We start from the raw sequence: 17,170 nt of genomic DNA, 5'->3' as shown, positions 1-17,170 counted from the left end.
AGGAGGCTGAAAATTCCTTGGCACAGGTGGTAGCGGATCAAGTACCGTTGCAGTTAGGTGCGTTTTTCTTGCTGTACAGGTTCCCTGGTCGGCCTCTACCCCGACTTTTCTGGTGGCAGGCTTCTTTGTTTGGACCTTGGTGCTGACTAGAGATTTAAGTCCAATAGACACCTGTGTACCTGAAAAAAAATTTCATATATTTAGAATTATTGCCAAGCACCCCATCTACGTTTAATGTAATCAATCATATAGCTCTCTTTATTGCATTTTCGCAACACTACAACAGCTTTATCAATAATGACTTACCAACAGAATTGCACTCCCACATTGTCTGTGTTGCCACAGTATGCGTGCGAGTAGTTGAAGGCCCCGCTTACGATGCTTAATGCAGACAGATATTCATAATTATAATGATGGTTGCAGATTTGAAATAATTCATGCTTTCATTTTCAGGTGCTGTATAGAGTCAAAATGCACACATTGTCAACTTGCTACACATACACAAATATTCTGAAAGTGGAGAACTGCTATGACTAAAAAGTTCGCACAGACAAGCTGTATTTTGTGGAGTTTCAAGAGCCCTGAAAAATTTGGAGGCATGTTAGCAGCACAAACAAAAGACACAATGCAGGACAGTAGATTAATACACCGTTCCATGAACCAATCCAACAGCTCATTATTTTTGGACGGCGTGTCTCCCATGTTAATCCAGTTAATATATGTGCTCAGAGTTTTTTTTTTGTTTTTGGTGCGCCAGTGCACACCAAAGCATTGCATCATCCACTAAACAAAACTAACTATTTGAACTCCAAAATAATCTCATCTCTACAGGAAGAGCTACATTTTTAATTGCTTCCAGAAGGTTCCTCAAGCGATGATCGAGCTTGTGCATGGAAGCAGACATAACATTTTCACTAATTTGCATAGCTTACTTACTCGGGCAATAGAGCCATCACATGCAACATAATACAAAGCTGTTCAGTACAGTTGAAAATTAAACATGTACATATGTCAAAAGACTTGCATCATCCACTGGACAAAAAACTGTCTAAAATATTCTCACCTCTACAGGAAGAGCTGTGGTATTTGGATTACCTCCTGTAGGTGCCTGAAGCAATGGTTAAACATATAACTGCAAGAAAGCATAAAGACATAGCAACAGTTGTGCTAGTTTATATAGCTTCTAGCAATAGAGCCATCATATATGTCTGCAACATATTCCAAAGTTATATATGTAGCCTAAATATACACAAATATAAATATAATATAAATATACATATAAAAGTATATATAGATTGTTATTAATACCGTGATCACAGTGCTAACCTGTACAGAGGAAACCTGCGTAGTGCTGAGGTCTTTCGGGCTTCCTGCCGATGATGGTTTGCCATGCTTAGAAAAGAAAAGAAATTTGTGCGTAATCAACATTGTGTTAATGGCAGTTTTATTATTCTGCACTTGAATGAGAATGAAAGGAGCCAACAGTCTGCAAGTGCAAGGTAAACATAGGGGATACCTTTTATTTTATCTATATACTGCATGTTATTTTTCCTTCCACTTTGTATTTAATTATCTTTCTTCCTAAAATCATTACAGGACTAATTCTGATTAATATCAACCTCAAAAGTATTAAAAAAAAACAACTAACATTTACCTTGGACAATACTGTTGGCTCCTTTCATTAATTGTATCATAATGAGCCAATTTGCCCTTCAATTTTCCGCTTCATGAATGAGAAAGACATGCATATACTGGTGTTAAAAGGCAAAGATCAAGATTGGACTGGACGCACTGTAAAATAAGCATTTCTTTTTTATTACAAGTCAGGTTTGGTTTATGGGGTTCAACGCCCCAAATTCGACTCAGACGAGGCGCCGCACAGCACTGAGTAAAATCGCACAGCACATGTACAAGTGCGGACGTAAGTAAACGGAGCAGTTAGGCTTTTTCAGTCAAATTAAAATAATGCCTTCCTCACTGGAGATCCGGAAATATTTGTCCGTGAAAGGGCACTTGCGTCTACTACCGGTCCACTCATACCACGACTACCAGTTTCAAATATACACCGAGTGAAAAATGATAGAAGAAAAAGCGTGCTCCGTTTACTTTTGTCCGCACCGGTACGCGGGCACCTTGCTTGCATGCGCTTCCGTCGAAAAGCGGCCGCTGTGCCTTGGGCACAGCAGTCGACCACCCTAACCCTATACTACGATTGTTGTGATCGCGTACACGTTATTGTATGTTAATTCATGGTTCCATGTGAGAAGCTCGCCTTATATTTATTTTTTTTTCTTATCCACGCGCCGCAGGGCGAGAGCTCCCTTTCATACATTTTCAGCGCCTTAACTTGTTGTCCTCTCGCAAGAGCGGTTTGCGCGGAAGGAATCTTCGCCTACAAAACTTGCGTTTGGCTTCATGCACTTCCATGCGAGACTCCGAGCCATTCTACGCGTGTTTCCACAATAACTCGCAACCCAGAAAACTTACCATTCCAGGGAGAAACTGCGTCGGCAAAGCGTCGGACTTGAGGCGTTGACGTCTCACGTTGAGGCCAGTTTGCTGCGCCAAACTGGGATTGTACTGGTATGCGTCAGCGGAAAAGTGGCGGCCACAAACTCTGAGCTCCTGGCGCTTGTCCGACGATGACAGCCCGACGCGTTGGAGCCAGATTTCCCGCGTGACACCTTGCTTTGTAGGGACACGATGTCGCATTATAACATCTTTCCTGTCCTCGGCTTTACAGCCAACTACACAGCAATTGTGGTCCATTGCAGACCAGAAAAAAAGCAGCAGCAGTTGCTATCGCGAGATTTCAAGACTGACAACCGGACAACACGTGCTTTTGCGAGCAGACGGATCTCTCTCGGCCGGAAGTGCTCCGTTTCCATCAACATGCGCGCAGAATTCTTACCTTTCTTTAATATACAATAATAACTAACGAATAAAATACTTCATTCAGGAAGAATAGTGCTAATTTTAAAATCTATAATTGCAAAACTTACACGTGACGTCATATGGCCATGGCGAATGATAACGCTAACGCCAATGACGTCGCATGAGCTGGACGGCTGAAAACGCATGGTGGTGCGTCGCACAAGTCGGCTGCGAGTGGCAATTTTCAAAAATTATTTGTAAATTATAGCTAACACGCAGAGGTTTTGAATATGATCTCGATGCTCACTAAGGCCACCTCTAAACACATGTGGCATCAAAATACGCCCGTAAATGGCGTTTCAGGGGCCCTTTAAGCCTGGCACCCTCACTACGCATGTGTGATGTTCATTTTGAGATCGTATATATGACATATTGCTTCAATAAACGACAGTTGAAGACTAGCGTCCGTCCTGTTCTTATGTGTTCCTCCTTCGCCTAATGTCCCTTGTGTGCTAAAGAAGCGGTAGAAAATATGATTTCAGATTTCTTATACTTTGCAGCCAAAAGAAAGTGTCTCAGAAAAACGAAAGTTTTCTTACTTTCTGGGAAAATTATACTTTCTTGTAAAGGCGTTGGGTTGTTCAAGATGCTGTTCCAACAACGATCACAGGCAAACGTATTTATTTCATCCGCTGCTCGTTCCTTCCTTCCCCTTTCTCGCATAGCGCACGACGCTGTACACGTCACCTCACCTCAAATCATGCGGCGCTAAACCCGCCACCACATGGCCTCCCATTTGGGGACAGAGTTAACGCAGCGCATAGTCGAAGTGGAAGCGGCAGGGAGCTGTCTCGTTGGGAAATAACTGAAAAAGAAGATGAAGGGCAGTTGGTGAAAGCAGGACGACGTTGTCGACATGTGCAGGAGTTAAGCGATACTGGAATACGAAGGTGCCGCGACCGTTGACGCACAGCTTACAAATTTTGTCTCCACACGCGACGATACGTTCAGTAAAGGGTGTCTGAAGTAGCGGCGGGCACAATCCATGCATAAGAAGACGTTGGTGCTGTCTCTCAAGTCGCGATGGACAAAGGACGGCTTGCACTGGCGAGCGCAAATTGGAGAGGCGGATATAGGGGGGCAATATTTTAGACAGCCGTACAACATAAACTGTGCCTGGAGGACCGATGATGACAGGGGGCTCAAAATATCAGCCAGTACACGCAGCAAAGTACCATAGACGAGACGATAAGAGGCACATCCGAGGTCCTTGAAGGCCGTACAAATTTTTAAACGAACGACTGACACTTGCTGTGTTTGACGTCAGCTCATTCGAAAATTATAGGGCCAAGATTCAAGACTTTTATTTCAACACAAACTCAGAAATGTTGAAGCTTCCTTACTCGCACCTCAGGGGTATCATATCCTCTTAAAGTGCTACTAACCGAAACTCCGCCGTCGGCGGCCATCCACCGGCGCCAGCGTTGGTTCTGTGAACCAAAATTCCAGAGCATGGTGCTGGCAAGCGGTAGCTGGCAAGTGGCATCGTTACGCACTAACTGAGCGTAAGGTTTCCTCGCATTACGTTTTGCAGGAGCTGGCGACTGGGGCCTCTCCTTACATACAGGAGATAGATGTCAGAATCAGACTGCCCGGAGCGTTACAGTCACGTTACCGGATGCCACGCAGGCACTTTCATACGGCTTGGCTAAAGCGGGACTTTAAATGTGGGCTAATAGCCTAATATCGAGGTTAGAAAAGTTACGCATACTGGGTGTATGCATTCAATCAAATGACAAAAACGATTTAATCCGAAAATTCCGAACAATAAGTAATCACACATCTTGCCTCATACGGAGAAATTAATATCAAATAAAGTGGAATGAAAGAAAAGGAGTCAAACTTCTGCTAGCATTCGTTCCCCGCCGCATCATATACTGCATGCCCCACTTATTCCCACAGGCCAAGGAAAGAGAAGCGATCGACTCCATTATTCGGCAGTCCTTCAATACTGCCCTCAGTTTTCCCATTAGCACGGCTACCAAGAAAAACATACAACTCGGAATACATAACACACTAGAAGAAATGACTGAAACGCACCCCACGGCGCAAAGCGAGTGGCTGACCGCAACGTAGAACGCAGGACAGGTACTGGAAAAGCCCGACATACACTATGAGGGTAGACACTCCCACGTAACGTCGGTTCCCCGTCTAATACACAAAACACTGGAATTCCCTCCACTACCTAAAAACATGCACCCGGAGTTTCAACTGCAATGTCGGGTAACAAGAGCGCAATCATTAGAGAAACACTATTCTAATCTACCACAAACGACATATGTCGACGCGGCAAAATACGGGGATAAGGAAGCGTACGCCCTGGCAGTGGTCGGTCACACGTATCGCTTACAAACATCAGGAGCCATAAACAAAGCCAGATCATCAGACGAGGCAGAGGAGGTGGCTCTAGCTCTAGTGATTGTCACGACGAACTCCAAATTCTTTTTCAATGACTCGGAAACAGGAATTCAAAATTTCGCAAAACGTCGAATTCATCAACCAGAAGCCGAAATTTTAATCACTCCAAGAATGCACGTTAGATGAAAATTTTGTGGGTCCACACACACGCGAGTCGTCCTGGAAATGAGGCCCGAGAATTAGTCGTAAATCGGGCGGTGCGTTACCCCGAACTAAGATCGGCTCGCGAGAGGAACCCCAGGTACAAAGGAATTACGAACTGGTACAAGCGCAGACTGAAATATCCAGAAGCCCACCCTACACTACGAAAATCGCTGCAAAAACAACAACAAAACTTAAGACAAATACGTGCTTTTATCCACATAAATTAGCACAATGGTATTCAGGCGAATAGAGCCCCTCGTGTTCCCTTTGCGGTGATCAGAGGGCAGATCTATGGTACAGCACGTTTAAACGTGAAAACGTATACAACCATCGCGGGACCTGCGGATTACCCATCTGGAACAGTGGGAGGCTGCATTGCTTAGCTATTAGATCCAGGCCGGCAACGCGCTATCACGGCCTGGACCAAGGAGGTCGTCAAGCGCCATAGAGCGACGACCACCCCTGGGGCGGCTTAAGGAGAAGAGTATACTCTCACGAAGAATGAATGCACCAATTTCTCATTAATAAATTCCTCCTCTTCCTCCTCCTATAGCGTCCTACAGTTATAGGTGGAAGTCAAGCGTCGCCAATAATTTTTATGAAAGGGCTATAGGAATGTTTGCGTTTAAATGCTACTAGTTTTGCTCACGAAGCAGTAAACCTTACTACACTTCTGTTTAACAGTGGAAAACTGAAAAGGCAGAGTAGACGTATAACTGACGTCACATTGTATTCAGTAGAAGTAATGCATATATGCAAATATGGGCAGCAGATAAAACGCTGAAGAGAGTGTACATTTGCAGTAGTGTTATTCTCCATCACAATGGTGCTGCGTTGATGCTGCGCTCTGGGAATTCCATGGGCATTTGTTGATGAATGTTTGTAAATTGTGGAGATTCTCTTAGAGTGGACAATAGGCGCCATGCGCAATAGTTCTAAAGGCTAAGTGAAGACTTGCCTTGCCAGTAACAAAAATTAGTTAAATACTACTTCATCGGCCCGTTCTGTCTATTTGTCGGTCCGAAATGGCTTTTCATATATCAAGAAATACATGCAAGCCAAACACAGTACCAAAAATGTCTCCTGTATGTTATTGGCAATGTCGTCAAAATTTATTCTTTCATTGGTTTCGTTTGTAAGGTTGAACGTCGAACGTCCCAGTGACTTAGGCTATGAGAGAAGCCGTAGTGGAGGGCTCCGGAAATTTCTACAACCTGCGGTTATTTCACGTGCACTGACATCGCACAGCCCATGGGCGCCTAACGTTTTGTCTACATCGAAAAGCGGCCGCAATGGCCGGGATCCGGTCCCACATCCTCGGACATTGACGTCGAGCGTTCTACCCTCTGCACCACCTCGACGGGTTGATTAATTTATTTAGTGAGCCATATGCATAAATTAAAGCCTCGTAGTACCGAGTCGAATTGTATAGTGTATAAAAGTAAAAGCGCACAAAGATATGAACAACTTTGAGCAGTCATTTCACCATCTTTTCTTTTTCAATTTAAGTGGTACATTTATTTCCAGCCCCAATTTATTTGCATGGTATCAGCACGCATAACCTGGGCGGCGTATAGCTAGGAGAGTTAGAAAACTGCGGTAACTGCAGCTTGCCTGAAAATAAATTTGCTGTAGAAGGAGCACTACGAAACTTCACTTATGTAAGAAAACGTTTGCACTCATAGTGAGGTTGAGGCTATTAAGAATTATGTGTTCCAAGAGACTGCAGTCTGTGCATTTACATAAGAGTTCCACAAACTTTTCTGAATTCCTCACTTTTGATTGAGTGCATGAATCTAACTCTCTTAAATCAGGTAGTTCTATTCAAAGCTCTGCAAGCTCTTTTGAATTTAGAATTTTGGTGGAGCGTTACGGCAGGCTTTTAAGCGTTTATTACGAATACCACTCGAAATAGTGGCGCTGTGGTTGCCTTCTATGCCGGGCACGCGTCGTTGCCTAATACAGGAGCCCCTTGGCATTCATCATGGTTGTCGCCGCATGAGGCTAGCATTGAAATATTTTCTCCCGAGGCTTTTATGACAAGAAAAAGTTGCACCGCTTGCCCAGCTGCTGCAAAATATTACGTCAAATACCACTGGAAAAGAGCTCGCCGTACACTTATCTGCCATGTCACGAGAGCACTTGTACGATGTTATGAACTTAGCGTACTTCGCTTATTTTTTCAGTTCAGAATTTTTCAGCTTTGTTCATTCACCCTAAGATCTCTATAAGTATCTGTAGCGCCACTCGCAGTTTCAGTGCAGAAATGCCAGCGGCCCCAGTAACACCGGACGCCTGCCAGGAATAATTTGATTACTATAATGACCGTGGAGGCATTACAGATAGGAGTGGTAATCATACAAAATCAATAAAATCAAAATAGAGTTTAGCGTAGACAATAAAGAAGCGCATATTTATGTGAGGCGGTGCCTAGCAGCTTTATCTGGTGCGGAAGAATAGTGGCAAGTCGCGCATCGAGCCCAAATGGCAGCACAAACCATAGCAGCCCTGTACTCAAAGTCAATCCCCTCAACGGAAAACGTTTTTGGATCTTAATGATGTATTTACCGGCATCTTCATTAGCTAACCCTTGAAGCGCACTTAGGCCGAAGGCATCTTTAAAACGTTTGGAAGTAATCTCATTGCCTGTGGTTTCCTCCTTACTTTCAGAGATGCGCTGGATCCCTGCTACCAAAAGACCCTCGATATTTTAATGCGGCAATGATGTATATAAAAGACTTCGTCAGTGGTTAGGGGTAGAACGAGAGAAAGAAGACGGCTATACAATATATGAGAGAACTGAACAAGGACAACTTCCCGTTTCTAAACGTTGGCTCCCCCTAGACCCTTGTTCATTGCTCCTTCCTAAGTAGTTGAAACACAGAATGTTGGTATTGGGATGGACAACCCGGAGCTGTCCATCCCGGAAGTGTGAATACACCGACTCGGGGAATTAATAAAGTCTCACTGGCAGATCGTTTCTATTCCTCATGCAGCACTTTGTAGAGATTTTATATTGTGACCAACTCACATTTGATAACCATTATTTTTCATTCATGTCACCTGTAACTGTTGACATAGAAACGTTCAACAGCAACTGGGTATATATGAACTAACTAAATGACGACGCTTGCATTGGTTTCTGCCGCCGTGGTCATGGGGCAGTAGCATATCTCTGCCGTCCACGTCGAAGGACTTCTGAGGATAACTTACTGCTCTAAGAGAAAATTGACTATTTCGCTATACGGCTATGCTGCTACTTGCCCGCCGGCAGCGGACGCCTTTGACTGCAAGGAAAGCAGATTTTAAAAAAAACTTCCTGACTGTTCACTCGAACTCCCTGCGTCCTGTTCAGCTGGTTTTCATCGGTTCAGTGAGTATAGGGTCATCGCCACACCTGGGTCTTGAGATTGAGCGGTTTAGACGCAGGAAATCATTTGTGACATCGGTGGGCAAACGGGTAACCTCCATTTTAACATTTTGGTCTCTTAGCTTCTATGAAGGGTATATTTTTTGTGAGACTGTTTTATGTGCATTGAAAACGTGACGTCCAGTCACTACGTAAAACTTTTTATCCCTCCTCCGTGCTCTTTTAAACAATCCCAGGTAGCACAAAGTGGGCTCTGAAGGGTGGGCCCCGGTGGGCCCGATGTAGGCAATGCAGGACAGCTCCGGTGGGCTCAATGTGGGTGCTGCAAGAGGGGCCGACGTAGGCCCGAAGGGGGCTGTCGACAAAGCCCCAATGGGCCCCACTAGGGGCCGATGCAGGGAGCACTTGCGGGGCTGCCCACATTTTTCCGGCATTGTTAAAAGGGCACATCCCGCCCACTCCCCGCGATGGTCCTACTTTGGACCGATTTGGGCAGCCGCTTTTAGGAACATTTTTTTTTATTTCAGTTAGCCCCTCATATAATGACATAGGACCAATATGGGTTCTATAGCGCTAGCCGCACTTGTGCTTGCCCACATTATTCTCATAGGGGTCCGACGCAAGAAATTAATGGAAAGCCCTAGTCGAAGTTTTCCCAATCAATATTTATGCACATAATTAAATAATTATTTTATACATGTCTGCACTTTCTAAACAGCCACAATAATAAATTTTACAATAATTCATAACATTCATCTAGCCGAAATGACTTCATGTACATCTTGTTCAGGCTATGGAGATGTGTGTTCTGAACAGTAATATTGTGCTGCGAGTTGCAGGCTGTCCAAAGCAACCACATAAGAGGCAACAATTAGCAATCAGTTTGTTTTAGTATTTGTAGCGCAATTTGCATGAGCGCGAGAACTAAAACCATGTAAATTTCTAATCGACTAAACGTGGCAACATCTGTTATACAAATCATCTATAATAGTAATTTAGGGCAATATCTAATGCAAATAAAGGTTGGAAACAATGATTACGCATTGCACCACGCCTTCTAGCCCCATTATGGCCGATGTGGGACCTACAGCGGATTTGTGTGGGCAGCCCCAATTGGGGCTGGGTGTTGGTTTTGAACCTAAAGCCCACTTGCTGTTGCACGTGCCTTCAAATTCCCCACAAGGGACCAAATTTGGTATCATTCGGACCCTCCCGCCTTCCAGCCCCATTACGGCCCATGTGGGATGTAAAGCAGTTTTATGTGGGCAGCCCCAATGGGGCTGGACGTTGTTTTTGAACCTAGAGCCCACCTGCTGTTGCACGGACCTTCAAAGTCCCCACAAAGGACTGATTTTGGTACCATGCGGGCACGCCCGCCTTCCAGCCCCATTACAGCCTATGTGGGACCTAAACCGGTTTAACTAAGGCTGCCTCATTTGGGCTTCACGAAGCCTTGCCCAAATTGAGCCGTTATTCATATTTCACCTGCCCTCAAGTAACCTACAAGGGGCCGATTGGGGCAGCATGTGGGTATGTCCGTTTTCTTGTCCTACTACGGCCGATGTTCGTCCCTCAAAGATTTAATGAGGGCTGCCTCACTTCGGATCTATGAAGGCTTTACCAGAAAAAGCCCACATTTAGGTTGGATTGCCCTTAAATATCCGGCGAGGAACCCTTGTGGTCTGGATGCAGGAATGTGCTCTGCATTAGCCCAAGAAACGCCGCTATGGTACCCATGCGGGAGGAGCAGGGGCAAGCCCAAATGGGGCTTGCCCACTTTTGCCCCATCGGGAACGATGCAGGTTTTATGATGGTTACATGATGGTTTTACATGGTTACATGGTTTTATGATGGTATGTACTACATCGGTCCTACTACGGCCCCGCATTCTGTACTGGGAATGTCAATTTGCGTAAATTTATTTTCCATTCAATATGGCGTCAAAAGCAAAGAGCTCGAGAGCTCTGGCAGGTGGTAGTCACCATGTGGTATATAGCCTGGCATAATTGATCGGTGTAATGTGTGACGTCACTTCACTCTATGACATGGCCGATCTATCAGGCTCTGGGATGGGAATTGAGCTCTCTGGGAACATAGAACCCGAGTCTGGTACTCCTGAGGTCCTGAGCCACGAACAACCGCTCTTTGGTTAAAGCGGGCTCTATATATGTGTGTCGGATTATTTCTCACATAATTCTCATAGCTTACGAAGCTGGAATGTTGAGTATGTATGAGCTAACAGATGAGCTAAACAGTATTTTTTGATTAAGTCACTAACAAAGTGTATATACTGCCTCTTTAGCTCACACATACGCAGACGAGAATCCGCATACAGGAACCAATACCGGTGCCCCGTCATGCCCTTAAAACAGAGCTTAAGTTTCCCCCAGAGGTTCCGCTTGCTTACAGGAATGCGCAAAACTGGCTGAACAGTTTGAAGTTCCATTGGGGCTTGTGCATTCTGCAAACTGGCACGGTGATCGCGGCAACGGCTTGCTTCAGGGCAAAAATAAAAAATGTATAAACACCTCCGCTGGAAGGGACTCACAGATACGGGTTACTGCAAAAGAGTGTCCGCACAACGTACGAAGAATGCCTAATCACAGTTAATTATAAAGCTCCGACGAAAAATGCTAAACTGCATGGAGTTATGAGCCATGAATAAGGCAATGAAAGGATACTTTTGAAAGTCGTACAGGGGTACGACATGCGCTGATTTCCCAGCACAACGTTAAACCGTTGATCGGAGAATAAGAGAATAACAGGGCAGTATCCATGGAGGATAGAATAGAACTGCTGGAGGGGAGGCCGCCTATACCGGCGTGCACGTGGAGGTGAAGCCTGGACAAGCACGCGGTGGCGTCTTGCCATAAGGAAGAAATAGTACCCAACTATTTCGTAAATCTCTTTCTGCAATCATATTTTCGAAACAGGGGAGGATTCATGAGTTACTCTTGGAGGGGATAGATAGAGGGCGACTTTTTTAGTTCGATGAATTTTAATCATCATCATCATCATCATCATCATCAGCCTGACTATGCCAACTGCAGGGCGAAGGCCTCTCCCATATTTCTTCAATTTACCCGGTTCTGTGCTAGCTGCATCCACTTGACCCCTGCGAACTTCTTAACCTCATCCGCCCACCTAACTTTCTGCCGCCCCCTGCTACGCTTTCGTTCCCTTGGAATCCAGTTTGTTACCCTAAGCGACCATCGGTTATCCTCTCTTCGCCTTACATGTCCTGCCCATGCCCATTTCTTCTTCTTAATTTCCACTAGAATGTCAGTAACTTGAGTTATTTCTCGGACCCACTGTGCACGCTTCCTATCTCTTAAAGTTACCCCTACCATTTTTCGTTCCATAGCCCTCTGGTTTGTCCTCAACTTAAGTAGAACTCTCTTGGTTAGCCTCCACGTTTCAGCGCCATAGGTGAGTACAGGTAAGGTGCAGCTGTTATATACCTTCCTCTTTAGCGATACCGGTAAGCTGCTAGACATAATCTGCGAGTGCTTGCCAAATGCGCTCCGTCCCAATCTTATTCTTCTTGTTATTTCCTTTTCATGGTCCGGATCTGCGGTTACTACCTGCCCTAAGTAGACATATTCGCCTACTACTTCCAGTACTTCGCTACCTAATGCAAACTGCTGTTCCTTCCCAAGGCTGTTGAACATTACCTTAGTCTGCTGCATATTGATTATCAAGCCTACCTTTCTACATTTCCTGTCTAGGTCATCAATTATTTGCAGTTCATCCTCCGAGTTACTTAGCAAGGCAATGTCATCAGCAAATCGCAGATTACTGAGGTATTCTCCATCTACCCTTATTCCTAACTGCTCTCATTCCAAGTCTCTGAGTACTTTCTTAGTACTTTTTATAAAAACATGTGCGAGTTTTTCGCAAATTTTCAACACAATGTTTTGCTGACAGGGATGGTTGCTCGATTTCTAAATAAGCCAGTGTTGGACATTTAAAGCGTGGATATTTAAACCAAATAAGATGAGATGACCTAAAATCTCAACCAGAAATCTCTTGAAAAATATATTGACATCATAATTATAGCGCACAGCAGGCAAGAGCGGAAAAGAGAGACATGCGCACTCAGCGCTGTGTTTAGTTCACAGTACTGATATATTTGCCCATTGATGTTAACCTAAGTCAACAAGCAATCTTTAACGGTGCCGCGAAACTTAGTATAATTCAGCTTTTTAGTATAGTTATACCACAAGGGTTGGATACTTTTATACTTCACATCTAGAATAGACTTTCAATAACTACGCGTGGCAATTACTCGCCGTTATTTTTAATTTTAATTAAAAATAATTTGACGCTACAACATCGTGTACATCAGTGGATAGATTATGCCGAGTATAAATGCACAGGAGGAAATGCAGGTGTAAAGAATATATAGAGAAAAAGAAGAACCGACAATCCCGTAGCTCGACTTCAGAAACGAAAAAGGGCCATTAATCTGAGCACAAAGCAGAGAAGAAATGCCGAGCTCTTGCTCCCGAAAGAGCAGCCAGCAAAAGTCAGCGTGTTCCTAGATTTCAAGTTACAAACCGAAGACGGCATGGTCCACTTTCCCGGAACGACCGGGGAACGCGCGATTGGAAACAAGGGTCGGCGTGGTACCCCGCTGAGGAGAAGGAGGGGCCTGGGCCGGCGACGAGGAGGCTGTGCGCATGTGCGGGGTGCGAGTGCTGCTGGGAACGACTGGCCGAGAGAGAGAAGAGGGGACGAGACAGTGTGGAACGCACCCTTCGTCGGAGAAAGACGCGTGTAAACTTTGTTGAATATATTCAGTGTTTTTGTTACCGTAAAACAGTTTTTGTCCGCGTGTGAATTCTTCACTTTTATTCGAATCCCCTGAAGTTCAAAGTTGTAGTAACACAGTTCAGTCTAATATCAAATCAACAACTACTACATGTGGTTAGGATACCTGGCTCTCACCCAGGAGGCCCGGGTTCGATTCCTGGTGTCGGAACCACATGTAGTAGTCGTGCCGAGTATAAATGCACAGGAATAAATGCAGGTTTTAAGAAATATTTACCAATAAGTATTTTTATAACTAAACTTAGAACTTGATTACGTACCCTAAACTATCACATCCTTCAAAAATCTCTATGATAATAATCCAAACAACGTCTTCACCGCGGTGGTGCAGTGGTTACAGCGGTCGACTGATGTAACAAGACTGCCGGATCTGATCCCAGCCGCGGCGTCCGCTGTTCGATGAGGCGAAAAGTAAGGCGCCTGTGTGGTATACGATATCAGCGCACGTTAAGGAACCCGTGGTGGTCAAATTTTCCGTAGGCCTCCACTACGGCGTCTATCATACCCCGAGTCGTATTGGGACATTAAGGCCCGTAAAAGAACAAACAAACAAAAATTCAAAACGAACACTAGACCACGCGAAACCATGCAAAAACGATAACTATAGGTTGTTTAACTAGGTTAAACCATGTTTAAACCACTGGCAATTTTTCATTCGTCCACTGGTGCATCCCGATTTCCATGTTCAATTTCATAATATATCGTCATTCACATTTAGCTAGAGACGCCTAGAGATAGCCTATGCAGACTAAAAACGCACCAAGGATGCCAAAAATGTATACAGCCGTTTAATTAGTGCGCGCTGGAAAGCAAGGTAATAGCTTAACTAAAGAATTGTGTACTACAAAAAATTATAGTTATTTTTATCCCGTTTGTTTATTTGGTATAATATTCACACCTGACCTGCAGATAGCGATTTCCATGTTTTGTTGAGCATATAAGCAATAGGGAATGGCGACTGACTGCATTTCCACGAGATTTGAACGGAAAACACTTAAAATATTTCTGCCTGTGGTTCATTTTTCATTTAAGATGAGCCGTCGCACAGTAATGCCATAGCTTAGCTATAAGATCAAATTATCAGTTCAGTTCAGTTCAGTTCAGTCGTCCAGTCGTGTCCGACTCTTCGTGACCCTATGTACCATGTCACGCCACGCTTTCCGGTCTCTCACTACCTTCCTAACATCACATAACTTCATCTGCAGTGCCTCGAGGATGCCATCTAACCATCGCGTTCGCTGCCTACCCCTTCTCTGGCGACACTCAACATTTCCCAACATCAAACCTTTCTACAGCGACTCCTCTCTTCTCATCAGATGACCAAAGTAGCTGAGCTTTACCTTTAGAATTTGAACCTCCAATGAGCAGTCAGGGTTTATGGTCGCCAATATCGACTGATTTGATCTTCTGGCAGTCCAAGGAACTCTCAAGAGTCTTCGCCAGCACCACAGTTCAAACGCGTCAATTCTTCGGCGGTCAGCCTTTTTCACAGTCCAACTCTCGCATCCATACATCACAACTGGAAAGACCATAGGGCGAGTTATACGGATCTTGGTTGGCAAACTAATGTCTCTGCTCTTTACTAGGCGGTCAAGGCTAACCATTGCGCTCTTTCCCAGAAGTAGGCGTCTCCTAATTTCATGGCTGCAGTCTCCTTCCGAGGTAATCTTGGAGCCCAAGAAGAGAAAATCTGTCACAGCTTCCACTTCTTGTCCCTTGATGCCCCAGGACTTGATAGGGCAAGACGCCATGATCTTTGTCTTTTTAATGTTCAGTGTAAGCCCAAACTTCTCACTCTCTTCTTGTACGCGCATCAGAAGTCTCCTGAGTTCCACTTCACTTTCTGCCATTAATGTGGTATCATCCGCATATCTAAGGTTTGTTGATACGTTTTCCAGCAATCTTCACTCCAGCTGAAGACTCGTCCAGACCGGCCTTCCTCATGATGCATTCAGCAATAGGTTAAATAGGCGGGGCGACAGTATGCAGCCTTGTCTCACTCCTTTCTCAACCGGAAAACAATCAGTAAGACCATGCCCAGTTCTGACTGTGGCCTCTTCCCTTCATACAGGTTCCTGAGGAGACAGATGAGGTGAATTGGAACTCCCATCTCTTGGAGAACTTGCCACAATCTGCTGTGATCTACGCAGTCAAACGCTTTCGCATAATCAATAAAGCAGAAGTAGATGGGTTTCTGGAATTTTCTTGCTTTTTCCATGATAAAGCGAAGGTTGGCAATTTGGTCTCTAGTGTCTCTGCCCTTGCGAAACCCAGCTAGCACGTCCGGAAGCTCCCGACCCACATACTGCGGCAGCCTACCTTGGAGGATTTTCAACATCACCTTGCTACACGCGAAATAGGCGCGATCGTCCGGTAGTTGGAACGATATTTTCACTGCCTTTCTTTGGAATGGGGATGTAAACTGACCTCCTCCAATCCTGTGGCCACTGCAGGGTTGTCCAAATCTTCTGACATAATGTATGCAGAATGTTAACAGCGCCATGGTTGAGGTTTTGAAGTAACTCAGCTGGAATGCCATCGATTCCGCTAGCTTTGTTCTTAGCAAGGCTTGCTAAGGCCCATTCAACTTCACTCTTCAGGATGCCCGGCTCGAGATCAGTAATCACAACCGTCTTATGTTGGGTTTGCACATTCGGGTCCTTCTTGTACATTTCTTCTGTGTATTCCTGCCACCTCTTCTTTATCTCTGAGGCCTCAGTGAGGTCCTTGCCTCGTTTGTCCTTTATCAAGCCCAGCCTAGTACAGAAGCTTCCTTTGATATCTTTGACTGCCTTATACAGAGCTCTTGTGTTCCTTAATTGGCTGTTGTCCTCAATTGCTTGGCACTGTATGTTCAGGAAGGCATTCTTATCTCTCCTTGCTATTTTCTGAAAATCCGCATTGAGAACATTTTATCTTTCTCTTTCCCCCATAACTTTTGTCATCCTCCTTTCCTCAGCTGTTTGCAAAACCTCTTGAGATAACCAGTTTGATTTCGTGCATTTATTTTGCTTTGGAACTACCTTAGTAGCAACTTCTTGTATTATATCCCGAACATCAGTCCACATCTCTTCGGGCTCTCTGTCTTCTAGATCTAATTCTTGAAATCGATTTCTCACTTCCACAGCATATTCTAATAGAATTTGATCCAGATCATACCTGAAAGGCCTTATAGTTTTCTGCGTTTTCCTCAATCGAAGCTTAATTTTGGCAACAAGAAGCTGATGATCGGTGCCACAATTGGCCCCAGGCATCGTTCTTACTGCTTGTATAGCGCTTCTCCATCTCTGCCGGCAATAAATATAATCGATCTGATTCCTGTACAGACTGTCCGGTGAAGTCCATGTGTACAGGCGCCTCTTGTGCTGTTGAAAATGAGTATTCGCTATGGTCAGGTTGTTTTCTTGACAGAACTATACTAGCCTCTGCCCAGCTTCATTTGGCTCACCAAGACCGAACTTGCCTGTAATT

The 17,170-nt window shown here is 44.7% G+C and overlaps 1 long non-coding RNA gene across 1 annotated transcript in view; it reads left to right on the top strand.

Moving 5' to 3' along the window:
- LOC146177334 (uncharacterized) overlaps positions 1-8,440 on the top strand; it is a 34,187-nt gene extending 25,747 nt beyond the window's left edge. Inside the window, exon 7 of the long non-coding RNA XR_014701023.1 lies at positions 8,167-8,440. This is a non-coding gene — a long non-coding RNA (uncharacterized LOC146177334). The remainder of the gene's footprint in view (positions 1-8,166) is intronic.
- Positions 8,441-17,170: the final 8,730 nt, after the last annotated feature.

This window comes from Amblyomma maculatum, chromosome 10, assembly GCF_055883805.1.
Source record: "Amblyomma maculatum isolate TAMU_Amacu chromosome 10, ASM5588380v1, whole genome shotgun sequence".
In the NCBI taxonomy this organism is placed as follows: domain Eukaryota; kingdom Metazoa; phylum Arthropoda; class Arachnida; order Ixodida; family Ixodidae; genus Amblyomma; species Amblyomma maculatum.
This window is presented reverse-complemented; position numbering and strand designations above follow the sequence as displayed.